General features: G+C 39.8%; 1 protein-coding gene across 2 annotated transcripts in view; it reads right to left on the bottom strand.

The window, feature by feature from the left end:
• LOC145989215 (uncharacterized) overlaps positions 1-12,431 on the bottom strand; it is a 159,572-nt gene that overhangs the window by 74,316 nt on the left and 72,825 nt on the right. The window contains exon 1 of one of the 2 annotated variants that reach the window (XM_083124522.1): positions 4,058-4,118. The exons of the other annotated variant lie outside the window; for it this stretch is intronic. The gene's annotated coding sequence lies outside the window, so the exon portion shown is untranslated. Of the gene's footprint in view, positions 1-4,057; positions 4,119-12,431 lie in introns of those variants that run through there. 2 annotated transcript variants of the gene reach the window in all.

Genomic DNA, 12,431 nt, shown 5'->3' on the forward strand with positions numbered 1-12,431 from the left:
TATCATTTCTCGTTCACCAATGGCTGTTCGCTACAGTTAACTGGTTCACCTGAATATTAGCTTCTACTTAGATTCAGATTTATCAAAAACTTATTTGCATATGGTGCCATTTCTGATGACTATATGTAATTTGCCAGCCTATTTATTAGTTACTAGTGGCTAACTAATTAACCCTCTAGCCTTCTTAAACCCGAAGGTTCGTGGCTGTAGCAACACAAGCCTTTCATCTGTCCCTATCTTGGGCAAGATCAATCCAATCTTTTCCATCCATACCGATTTCCTTTAGGTCCATCTTAACCTTAACCCTCCGTCTTCGTCTTGGCCTTCATACAGGTCTCTTACCATCAGGTTTCTCAACAAGAATCATGTAAACTCTTTCTTTCTCTCCCATGCCACATGGCCTGCCCACCTAAGTCTTCTTTGATTTAATTATTCTAATAATATCTGGACATGAATGCAAATTATGTAGTTCTATATTATGTAGCCTTCTCCACTCACGTGTCTCCTCATCCCTTTTAGGTCCAAATATTTTCCTAAGGATTTTATTTTCAAATACTCTCAATTTATGTTCTTCTTTTAATGTAAAGGACCAAGTTTCACATCCATATAATACTACAGGCAGAATTACTGTTTTGTATATTTACTTTTAGCTACTAGTGACATTTTCCCAAAAACCTGGATATCTCTATATCATCTCTCGTCAATGAATGACTGCTCAGTACAAGTATTTAACGATCTGGATTGTGCTCAATTTTTTAAAAATCAAAATTCTGCTTCTAATTCCATTTAACGTCAACCATTCATTATCCATATTTGACCTATCTTTATGTACTTTTACTCACAGATTCTTGAAGCTGTCATAACGTAATTCCTCTTTAAAACCAATCCCTGTTCGGTATCGGCAACTGACTCACTCGTTTGTACCCAACTTGGCTGCTGCTCATATTTTTAAAGAAACTCATGCTCCACTCAGTGACGTCTTTCCTCGTTAACCAATGACCGTTCACTACGGGCCGTTGACTCACTTGTATTTATCCGTCAACCTTTGATCCTTTCGATATACAATTGATTTGATTAAATATGATTGGTCATTTGACGACAAGTTCCAACACGACGGGAGGGAGGTCAGTTTTAATTATAGTTTCCGATGGAATCGATGCTCTTGATTTAGCTTTTTGAAATCTTCGCATGGCTTGATGCTATTTTTAGAATCAGGGTCTGTTCGCCAAGGTCTCGCCAATCATATTGCATTCTAGTGCAACGTTGTAGAAAATTTACGAGTAGGACTTTTAATTTAACAACCGGGACATATGTTCCTCTACCCACGCTGGACTCACGTCTTTTCGTGTAAACTCAGATGACTCGTCTTAGGAAGAAATTCTGGAAACTCGTTCATTGCATACTGAGAGGTTCTGGTGACAGGAACATTTCAAGTTTGAAATGGAGGATATCGTGAAGGTGGTGACGTCACTAGTTAGTTGTACCCGTGCTACTTACAGCCGATATAATATTATCATTTTCTGTCATACAGTCAAGGGTACTAAAATCTATGTTTCATTTTCTATATGTTCGTTATGCTGGTAGTGATTTGTTGATATACGTCTAGTTGGACAAAGATTTCGGATATCAAATTACAATTTTTGAATAACGTGGTATCTGTTTTATAGTATTATATAGTTATTACTATGGCATACTGTGAAGCCTGGACTTGTACATGAGCGCACACTGCAGAGGGCTTCTTAAACTTTTGCCAAAGGAGCGCAAGAATGCCTCTTCTTTCGTCATATCTAGGAACGGTACCAACACGGAGAAATCGAAACAAGTACGAGACTAGATCCTGGAAACAAGGAAGACCTCCGTAAAATCGTCACTTCATGAAATTTAATGTCGACTCTCTCAGTCTTATTCAAGGCTTCAGTAAACTATAGTATCTTACACTTAAATAAATTACCTAAACGAAAATGACTTTACAATGCGAGTTTTTCAGACACCCAGCGGATATCTACCTAGTTTTGTACGTGGATGGGTCGTACATTTTGTTTATCGTAAGCAAAGTTAATCTATTACCGATATCTGTGTGAGGGGAGGGGGATGCGCGCCCAATTCTGCGTAACGTATCTGCATGTATTCGGAATACAATTTCGTTTTTCGAGTGTTCGTAGCTTCGAAACTTAGCGTCAAACAGAAAATAATACTTTAAGAACGGTTGTTTGTCTTAATGACATCTATACGCTGTCACAGTTTGCCCATGACATGTTGCATGTGTCAAGACTAGAGATGAAAGCAATATGGGTGTTCACAAATCGCAACGAAACCGAGAACAAGACACACTCTGGAACGCACATGACCAGACGTGAGACTGTGCAGTCTCGTCTCAACATCTTCCCGCTTCTAGCTAACTAACTAACTAACTAACTAACTAACTAACTCTCTAGCCTTCTTAACCCCGAAGGTTCATGGCTGCAGCAACACAGGCCTTCCATCTTTCCCTATCTTGAGCAAGATCTATATACTCTTTTCCATCCCTACCGATTTCCCTTAGGTCCATTTCAACGTTGTCCCCCCATCTTCGTCTTGGCCTTCCTACAGGTCTCTTACCATCAGGTTTCCCAACAAGAATCCTGTAAACTCCTCTTTCCTCTCCCATTCGTGCCACATGGCCTGCCCACCTAAGTCTTCTTGATTTAATTATTCTAATAATATCTGGACATGAATACAAATTATGTACTTCTAAATTATGTAACCTTCTCCACTCACCTGTCTCCTCATCCCTTTTAGGTCCAAATAATTTCCTAAGGATCTTATTTTCAAGTACTCTCAATTTATGTTCCTCTTTCAATGTAAGGGACCAAGTTTCACATCCATATAATACTACAGGCACAAGTAATGTTTTGTATATTTTAACTTTTAGTTTCTTAGATATTAAATGAGAAGACAAAAGTTTATGAAGAGAGAAGTAACATGCATTTCCTGAATTAAGCCTACTTTTTATTTCCTATTTAATATAATTTTCACTTGTTAATATTATTTGAATTTGGAAACTGGTTCAAACGAGTTGATATCAATAATTATATTTTGATTATTACCTAACACTTGGTTTCGGTCTGTAAGCATATATTTAGTTTTCTCTTTGTTAACTTCCAAACCTATCTCTTTAGCAGTTTTGAAAAATATTTTAGCATTATTCTTAATTGTATTCACATCATCCCCCAGTAAATCTACATCATTTGCATATGCTAACAACTGAGTCACACCATTTAATTTTAGTCCTTCTTTAGTTTCTTTCACCTTCCTAACAGCATATTCTAAGGCAAAATTAAAGAGCAATGGAGATAATGCATCTCCTTGTTTTAACCCATCATGAATTGTAAATTTGTCAGACATATTAATACCCACACGAATTTTACTTTCTGTTTCACTGGTGCATACTTTTATCATACTAACAAGCTTCTTAGGTATTCCAAACTCTATTAATATATTATATAATTTATCTCTTTTGACTTTCGCTTCTAGCACTTTTGAATAATATTTTTTTATCGAACAAACTTTATAATCTTTCAGCAACATAAGGTACCATAATATTCACAGAGGACAGGGCACTTACAAGTTGTGTCCGTTAGCACTACCTACAGCATAGAATGTATCATTTATATTTCTGATTCATAATAGTGTCAGTTACGTTACATTACACATGTACATATTGTGTAATTTCCTCTTTCGCGCCTGTGTATGTCAATATTGCCTGAAGAAAGCAGACTTCGTTTTTGCCTAGTTCCACGGTACCGTAATCTATATCTAGGATAGTCCTGTGTTCCCTGAGACCTTTATGTTCGATATGAAGGGAGAGAAACTTCCAAATACCCGTGACTTTTCTACTGAGCATGGATCTATGCGATAGACATCATATCGACTGTGAAAAAGCATGGCCAGTGTTCATCCGGTTAATATTTCAGTAAAAAGTCAAACCTTGCAAGTGAGAGACAGTCACTAATCTGCCTCCCCTGAAAACCTACAAACTTAAACACAGCTCTAAAGATTAGGAAAAAGACTAACTTACCCAATTGACTACAACTTGGTCAACTCTAACCCTTCCACCGATAAATCCACTGGTACTTTCGTCACCCACTTGGACAGAAATTGAACTGAGGCACTTTACTTTGTAAGGTCTTGCAAATATTTCCCGGAAAGAATCGATCGATGATCGAAAAACTGGGTTGGTGATGTCACGGAACTTTCGTCCTCTTCAAAAATAGATAATCACGTGCAAAAGCACCGGCTCATCCGAGGTAATAACAGTTATTCTAGGAGAGGTCGAATATTTAACTAGAACTTTACACAGGACGTGTGGCTGACATAAGGAAATATGTGGAGAACAGATTCAGGACTAGAAGATAGTTTTAGAACCCTAGAGTCTAGAAGGAACTTGTCTCGCGGTTTTCAGTAGGTCCACATGAAATGGGAATCGAAACATAATCAACGTATAAAATTTATCTTTTCTATCTGTCGTGGTTTCAAGTTATAGTTTAAACTCCACCATAGAATGCTGTAGTACGTACTCGTGAACATCAAGTTCTAATTTCTTCCATCAGCGCCTTCAAACAGTCTAGTTTTTATTGACAAGGTCTTTGGAATTTTCCATTCATCGAACGAAGATTTAATTATGCAGGTGAGGTCGTCAAGGTTAGTTAACGAGAGTGATAGATGACGTCACGTGAAGTAGGCTCGTTTCTGAAGAGAACAGTCATTTCAACAGCTTTATGAAATTGATTGCCCACATAATTTGTGCTGCCTTACGTTGAATTATCCTTGAAAAGCTTTTATTGTGGGAGAGGAAGTGTCTGGAACCGTCGTTTTGCTCAAATTAGTCGCACCGTCGGAACGAAAAAGTGTCCAAAGAACCGTGCTTCTATATTAAATTCCTTGTTCCCAGAATATTTTTTTTTAAACAGATTAACTGCCGCAAGTTGAGAGTGGCGCTGGCGTCGCAGCTGAATAAGAGTTCCGAAAGAAAGGGCATTCGATTGTCTCCTGACGCACGAAATAGCCTCCAAGGAATAACTCTGAAATATTTAATTCTCAAATCGTGAATCCGTAGCCGTCTTGCTTCCAGGATTGCGAAGAAAAGCCTCTTTCATTTCACGACACACTCAATGCGCTTTTACTACCGAAAATGGCTAACCTGTATAGGAACATCTTGGAATCGCATAAAAAAAATCGTCGAACCGTTCACGTTCGCAAGGAAAAGCCTCCAAAGACCAAACGTCGCGCTTTCATCTCTTAATTCTCAGTTCCAAGGAATTCTCACAGTCGAAAATGATAAACGCTTCCCCTTGCACCGGAAGTTGAAATTCAATACTCTTGGCTCCAGAAGGAATGCAGGCTACTCGCGGGAGAGTCGTGAAGGGTCAAATCGACACAGAATATCTCGGAAGCCAGAACTCTTTGATCTTGATCGAGCTAGGAATGTTGGTGAACCAAAAATAGTCTGAGATGTACACCAGACTTTATATCTGCGCTGATTGGTGACACCGAAACTTCATTTTTTGGATATCAACAATTAATTCTTCAAAGTTAATGGTTCTTACATGTAAGGGAATAGGGCTGCTAGTACGCTACAGGAGAGACCGAAGGAGTTATACAAACACGATAAACAGTTACGATAAGAATTTCAGCACAATTTAATCAAGCGGGACTGGATCTATAGTATATGTCGGGAATCGGGAACCATTATGTAATGTGTCACCACCGAGAATCGAGCCCGGAACTTTTTTAAATAAAAGGTCACAAGGATAGTGCAATACAATCCTGGAGGCCTTACATCATCGATAGTGTTATGCTTAATGTAATCTATATATGTATAATAATGGATATATATGTATACTATATGTGTATATGTGTGTGTTTGTTTGTTGCGGCATAACTCTCGAACGCCTGGAGCGATTTCAACCAAAGTTAGTACACGCATGACTTGCAATCTGGAAAGAAATACTATGGGGATAAGACACCCATGGCACTTCTAGGGGAAGGAGAGGAAGGGGGTGACATGTAAAAATAATCGAAAACGACCGATATTAGTGTGGAATCCATAGTTGTCGGGGTCGCTAAGATGAATAGTGACACTCCCAATGCCGTTCAACTACAAGTTCATTTTACACTATAGTTAGAATAAATTTCCTGTCAGAAGATTGGGAAAAATAAATACCCGAGTAACGCCGGGCAATCAGCTAGTTTATTTATAAACAAGGTGTCTCGAGTTCGATTCTTGGTGGTGGAACATTGTAGTGCTTCAGGTTACACTTTAAACAGTCGATACAGTTGTGATTCGCTGTTGTGTCCATAAAGTAAACGTCTTGACAAGAATTTATAGAACTTAATCGAAACAGGGTAAAACTTATCAAATAATCGACAAATAAAAACTAAATTTCGTTTAAATGTGGTGTGTAAATAAAGAAGGCATACTTTTTTATGAATACCCTCAGCAAACATTGTTTGAAAACTGTCGGTATTGATTCGTAGTTGTATTGGATTATTTGTTATTTTAAGTCGCATTTCTGTCACTCTTGGCTTATCGCGATGATGAGGCTGAGTGGTGACTGGGTGAAATTGATGAACGGACTCGCAAAGAAAACCCATGCCAAGGTTTGGATTCGAATCCGGGATCCACGGCGTCGCAACGCACTGTGATAACCACACCGCCACGAAGGTTGATGAAACACTGTTGTGTATGCCAACAAATGTTTCAAACAAAATTTAGCGATGTGGTTTTGGTTGTATAAAGATCTCGGCTTTCACCCGGTCATTCTACACACACACACACACGTGATCCCATTACTGCTGTCGTAAAACATACAACTCTCGAAGAGAATGTCTTTTTAAGAGGGAAAAAAAGAGCTATATTTTGTTACGGCCCGCCGCAGGTAATAGTTGATTCTGGTGAATCGTATTGATCTTTCAACAAAATACCGTCGTAAATTTCAGTCACGTCTTCCCTACGAGAGGAAGAGATTTTATCCTGCATTTGGCTGGATGGACTGATAATAGGACGGGGAGACATGATACGAAAACCGATTCGTGCGTTGAAGATTCTTCGGGGAGTGGGGAAGGGAACAACGGGGGATCACTTCATAAAAACTGTGGGGAACCCACACGGTACTCTCACACAATGAACACAAGTGTTCTCGCTGGTTTACCAAATGGAAATTGATATACGAGGAGCGTTCGTAAAGTTAGGGTTTTTCTTGGTTCGCTGTTTAATTCAACGGATATAGTTCTAGGTTAGTCCCGGGGAGGCAAAAAGGCGATGAAAAATAGGAGAGTAGTCAAGCCAAGGAATTTGTAATCTGTGATTCGTCATCTTTAACCACTCGCATAAATGCTTTCGGCACAACGCAGAGAAGGATGTTTATTTCTTTCTTAGTTACCGCCTACAGTTACTTGTAACTTTGCCTACTTCTCAAATCGACCTAGATATTTATTGTGTTAAGATGGGTTATTAAGGAATTATTTACAGCACACTTGTGGCGTAGAATATGATAGTTTTTCCTCTATATTCATGTTAATTATTTCCTGCTTTTCGTCGTTAATATCGTATCGTAATAAGAAACTGACACAAATCCATAAAAACGTTTCTTTCTTCTGATATTTCTCACAAACCTGCACATCTCTGACGCCATTTGTCGCGAACAAATGCAGGTTCGTTAACAGTCATTGGCTCATATGCATCTCGCTTGAAATCTATCTGCAACTTCTCAGGTCTATGTTGGACAAAAATAGTGAAATTTAAAGTTGTAAAAGTGGATTATATATAGGTAGAACAGTGTATGATATTCAAGGAAGACGATTAGACAATGTCACATGGAGTAGGCTGGTGCCTATAGAGAAACGTTTTTAATGCAGGAAAAATTACTATTGCATGGTGCATATTTGTGAAGTTCTCCAACCTACGTCACAAGAAAAATTTCAGGACAATAAATATTGGACGAGTCTGCGCGCCATCTATCAAGCGACCGCGTAAAGAACTGTTCCTTTATGGTATGTCTCGCGCTGTGTAATCTTTGCTCGCGTAATGTTGTTGATAATAAGGATCTTTTCAAGACATCTGGGTATTTCATCTTACAATAAAGAGCTCATTTCGACTTTACAAAGGGCCGGGAAAGCTCTGGACAAAGTTTTCAGGAGCGGAAGAGCTACAGAACTTGATTCTGAATGCGTTTCCGAAAACAACCTTTAGTTGGAATCTCGGTGCATGATGTGACAGGCTTAAAGCTTGTTCCCCTCGCACATTCCTTAATCAAGCGATGCGAACTGAAGATTTGCGCGAAAGAGCTTCAAAGGGCATTTGCGGAGAAGTTTATATGTACCTGGGAGGCAACTATTCAACAGATTAATTAGATTCCATGAAAGATAATCAAGTGTCGTTATTGAAAACTCGAATCTCGAACTTCCACAGCAAGATCCCGCTAAAGTACTTGTACCTGTTAATTTCATGATTTAACGTTAGGTATAGCACATAATAATAATAATAATAATCCTTTGCGCAACAGCCCATGAAGGGCCTGGGCATACCTACCGACTGCCGGTCTCCCTCCCACACTTTCTCTCGTCACCTCTAAGCGTGGAGATCTGCAACCAGTATTGGAATAGTCGGGGGGTCAGCCCGACGTATCCCCAGCCGTTATAGTAGGTCTTCTCGACCGGATTACGCTCACTCACTCGGAGCTCCCCAATTTCCTCACGATGGTGGGTTGCCACCGGCCCTATACGTAGGCCGAATAAATTCCGACCAGAGCCGGATTCGAACCTACGCCGTCCCGCAGCGCAGGATCTCAAGACGAATGAACGCCTTAACCCGCTCGACTACGGAAATGTAATCGAAGTTCTCAAAGTTTGTTTTAAGTCAACAATTGTGCATAAATAGGCTAATCGGGATTGGACATATACTTTAAAGTGGGATCCGAACTGCTGTATGCCTCCACCGAGTATCGAATCCGGGATCCCTTCAATACAAGGCGACGACGTCATCATTACGAATTTATATCGTGGGTGCTTTAGATGTATTTTCTACTAATATACGTACTTCGTGACGAATGGGACGGGTTGTAAATTGAAGAAGTAAATTAACACAATGAAATGCCCATTTTTTCTGAGGATTCGAACCTAGAACACTTACCTACGGTAATCACTCCGTCTCATCACAGACAATAAAGTTAGTTTCTCATCTCAGAAGACGAGCTATCTCGCGGTTACACTATAAAATTAGGACGAGCGTTTTGAGCGGTTGACTCACTACCTCGTCAACGAAGGTTCTGGGTTCGGTCTTGACCTGGACATGAGTGTTCTTGAGGCATCAATTTCATAACATCCCCTCGTCGTCGCGATTAGCGAAATGTGGCAGAAAACCACACTAAATACAAATCAGTTTTATTAGCTGAAGATATCCATTTTCACACACGTAATTGGGATGCTACAGGCGATCGGAGCGTCGTGCTTATCTTCACTTTTAGATAATTGTGACGATGTAGATGAACGCTGATGAGACTGAAGTTTATGAAGGGACACTACAAAGAAAGAATCATGCTCAAGACGAGACTCTAACCCGGAACCTTAAGTGGTGAAATTATGGGTGACTTCATGTACAAGGGGACAGGCTCACGGAATGTTTTAGTATTGTTTTAACTTAGATGCACTTTGCGAGCTATAGATACAGTTGTTCGAAAAAGTAACACCTTACTTTAAAACACTATGTCAGGCAAACATGCAGTAGCATTATTGAAAAACTTACCACGAATATGTTACAAGAAGCATTCCCCAAATGAATACACAGCAATGTTCTCCACTGAACATTGAGCACCGAAACACAGAACACAGCATCCACACTGGACCACGGGCCAGAGGAAGGCTCTACGCTCTCCAAGACCGGCCACTGACACCACCCGAGATACCTATCTCCCCCCCCCCCTCTCCTTTCTCCGCTCTCAGGAGATAAGTCCATCCTAACGTCCGAAGAGATCCGCAGGAATCCCGAAAGATAAAGAAATTCCAGTCGGTTCCTAAAACGGGACGATTCTAGGAAAATAGGCTCCAACAGTTCCTGTACAGTGCATGCCAAAAGTGGCCGCGCCTAGGTTTCAATCTCCTACAATTAGTCAACCCGTACTTCCCAGAAGTGGTTCACGTTGCAGCCAAGTCTAGGATACCAACTGGTACTTGTGTTCAGCCATGGATATCTCAAACCTAGTGCTGATATCGCCTTAAACTGAAAACAGTGAAGGCATTTACTGGGCCACAAACGTTTAAATGCGTAATTTAGGTCACTGCAATTAACGCCTCAAATTTAAAATTTACGAGCTGAAATTTTAATATCGTATAGATACCTTAGACCATTAGTCAGGTGTTGCATATGAACACAGTCAGTCCACAGGTTTCAAAGTGGTAGACGAAAACCCGATTTTCTCCAGTGACAGAGCTCCCAAAATCTATTCATATTGTCTACACTATATTCGGTATGGATTAATAAACGGAAATCTTCGAAACTTTATCGCATTACTCGAACTAAAATTTTTAATGCAAACTTTGTTTTGGAGCAATGAGATATGAAATTGAGGTGAATTTTGTGACAAAAATAAATACAGCAAATTTAGTGTTTTGTGACACCTATCTAGCTCTTTTTTGGGGTCTCGTGTCCAGTTCTAGATGCCTGTCTTGTACTGGGTCCATCTCGCTGCATGGAGGTCTGTCTCGTTCTCTTCTCCCCTGCTCCCCGTTCCGAAGTCCCTCGGTACTAATCGTAAAAGCAGCTTCTTCTTGTGGCTCAGAAGTTGAATTCTCTTCTCTAAATGCCCTGCAAATCTCCGGCTGATTTTGTGTGTATTTTTACACATTCCATTTCTGAGGCATATTATATTGTGCACATCCTGCACGGCATATGTTCCATATCTGCGTGTTTGTTCTGGCAGAATCACAGCTCCAAATACTCCCATATGTCTGAATGGTTTGTGGATGTAAGTCTCTACCGCGTGTTCTTGTTTTCGCACACTTCCAACAACCACTGCGATTTGGCATTATTTGCGATAACTCATAGAAAGGCTGCGTATCATTTAAAGCTCGTTCTATTACTTATGGAATTACATCATGGCGAGCATCGAAACCGTGGCCAAGTTTTTAAATCGCATTTCTTTCCAATAACAAACCCCTGTTTTATGGAAAACATTAAAGCTCTCCATTGTGCATTTTGCTATGAATGCATGTAGTGGAGTGTGGAGGTAAGGCTCCACACATTCTAGTCCTCGGATGATGTGCTCAGGATTCAGCCGCTGCGTAAGTCCCAGATTGACTTACGCAGGGGCACTGTGGGAAAATTTGCCATCGGATAATAACGGGAATTGAACTCAGGTCTTCAGCTTGGCAGTCAGACGGCTCATCGATTGGGCCACCACCGCTACAGATTGTGTGGGAATACTGTGTAATTTCGTGCTACAGACCTTAAGTTTGATGGCTACAGAAGATAGAAATTTGTTCAATCTGTCCCATACTTTAAACCAGTCACAAGACTTCAGTGTAATAAAGCACAACAAACAACGAAAAACATAAAATAACTTAACATCACTGGTAGTTAAAATTAGTGTCTTTTTAAGTGACTTACCGATTTTTCATTGTTTGTATATACTATATTTCGAATTCTTGCTTATGTTTCTTTTCATTTCTCGCGAACCAATGCCTATTCACCACCCGCGATTGACTCACCTGTATGTAGACGCCTTGACTTCCACTTCGTTTGATAAACTGGGATGACTAAACGTGACGTCTCTTCTGGTCCACCAATGCGCTTTCCCTATTCTTAAATGGATCACCTGAATTTGCACACCTGGTAGATGCGATTCTTTTCTCAAAGGAAATGGCACAAATGGGATTTGGTGGATTTTCATGGTGGTATCGTTTGGATTCTGTGTGAATAGCGTGTTGAATTGTTTGTTTTTCTAGTTTGAGATCTAATTAATTGAAGTTTGATTTGAGAATAATAGTTCTAGAGTTACAAGATTAAATCTCTCTATACATTTTACATTTGATATGTGAAAGAGAAAAGCGAAATAAAAACGCTTGTGATTTCCCAAGATGGCTCAGGATGTGAAGATTAATGAAGAAAATGTAATGCAAGCAATCCAGAGTGATATGAATGTGATTGTACCTGAACAGTTAGCGGACATGGAAGTTAGTGATAAGACTTCTTTCAAAAGAGGTCGAGCTAATGAAGAATGCACGGAACCTGAAGTGGAGAAAAACCCAAAAAATCCGAAAGTAAGTGCAAGTACAAAGGTTGGTGTTGCTAAATATAGAAATGAGGCATATGATATGTCTTTATATTATGAGGGACATCAAGGCCCATATATCGTGTTGGTGGACAGTACATTACCTGGATCACAGAGCTTGAATAC

The sequence above is a fragment of the Lepisma saccharinum genome, chromosome 6 (assembly GCF_977018435.1).
Source record: "Lepisma saccharinum chromosome 6, izLepSacc3.1, whole genome shotgun sequence".
Taxonomy (NCBI): domain Eukaryota; kingdom Metazoa; phylum Arthropoda; class Insecta; order Zygentoma; family Lepismatidae; genus Lepisma; species Lepisma saccharinum.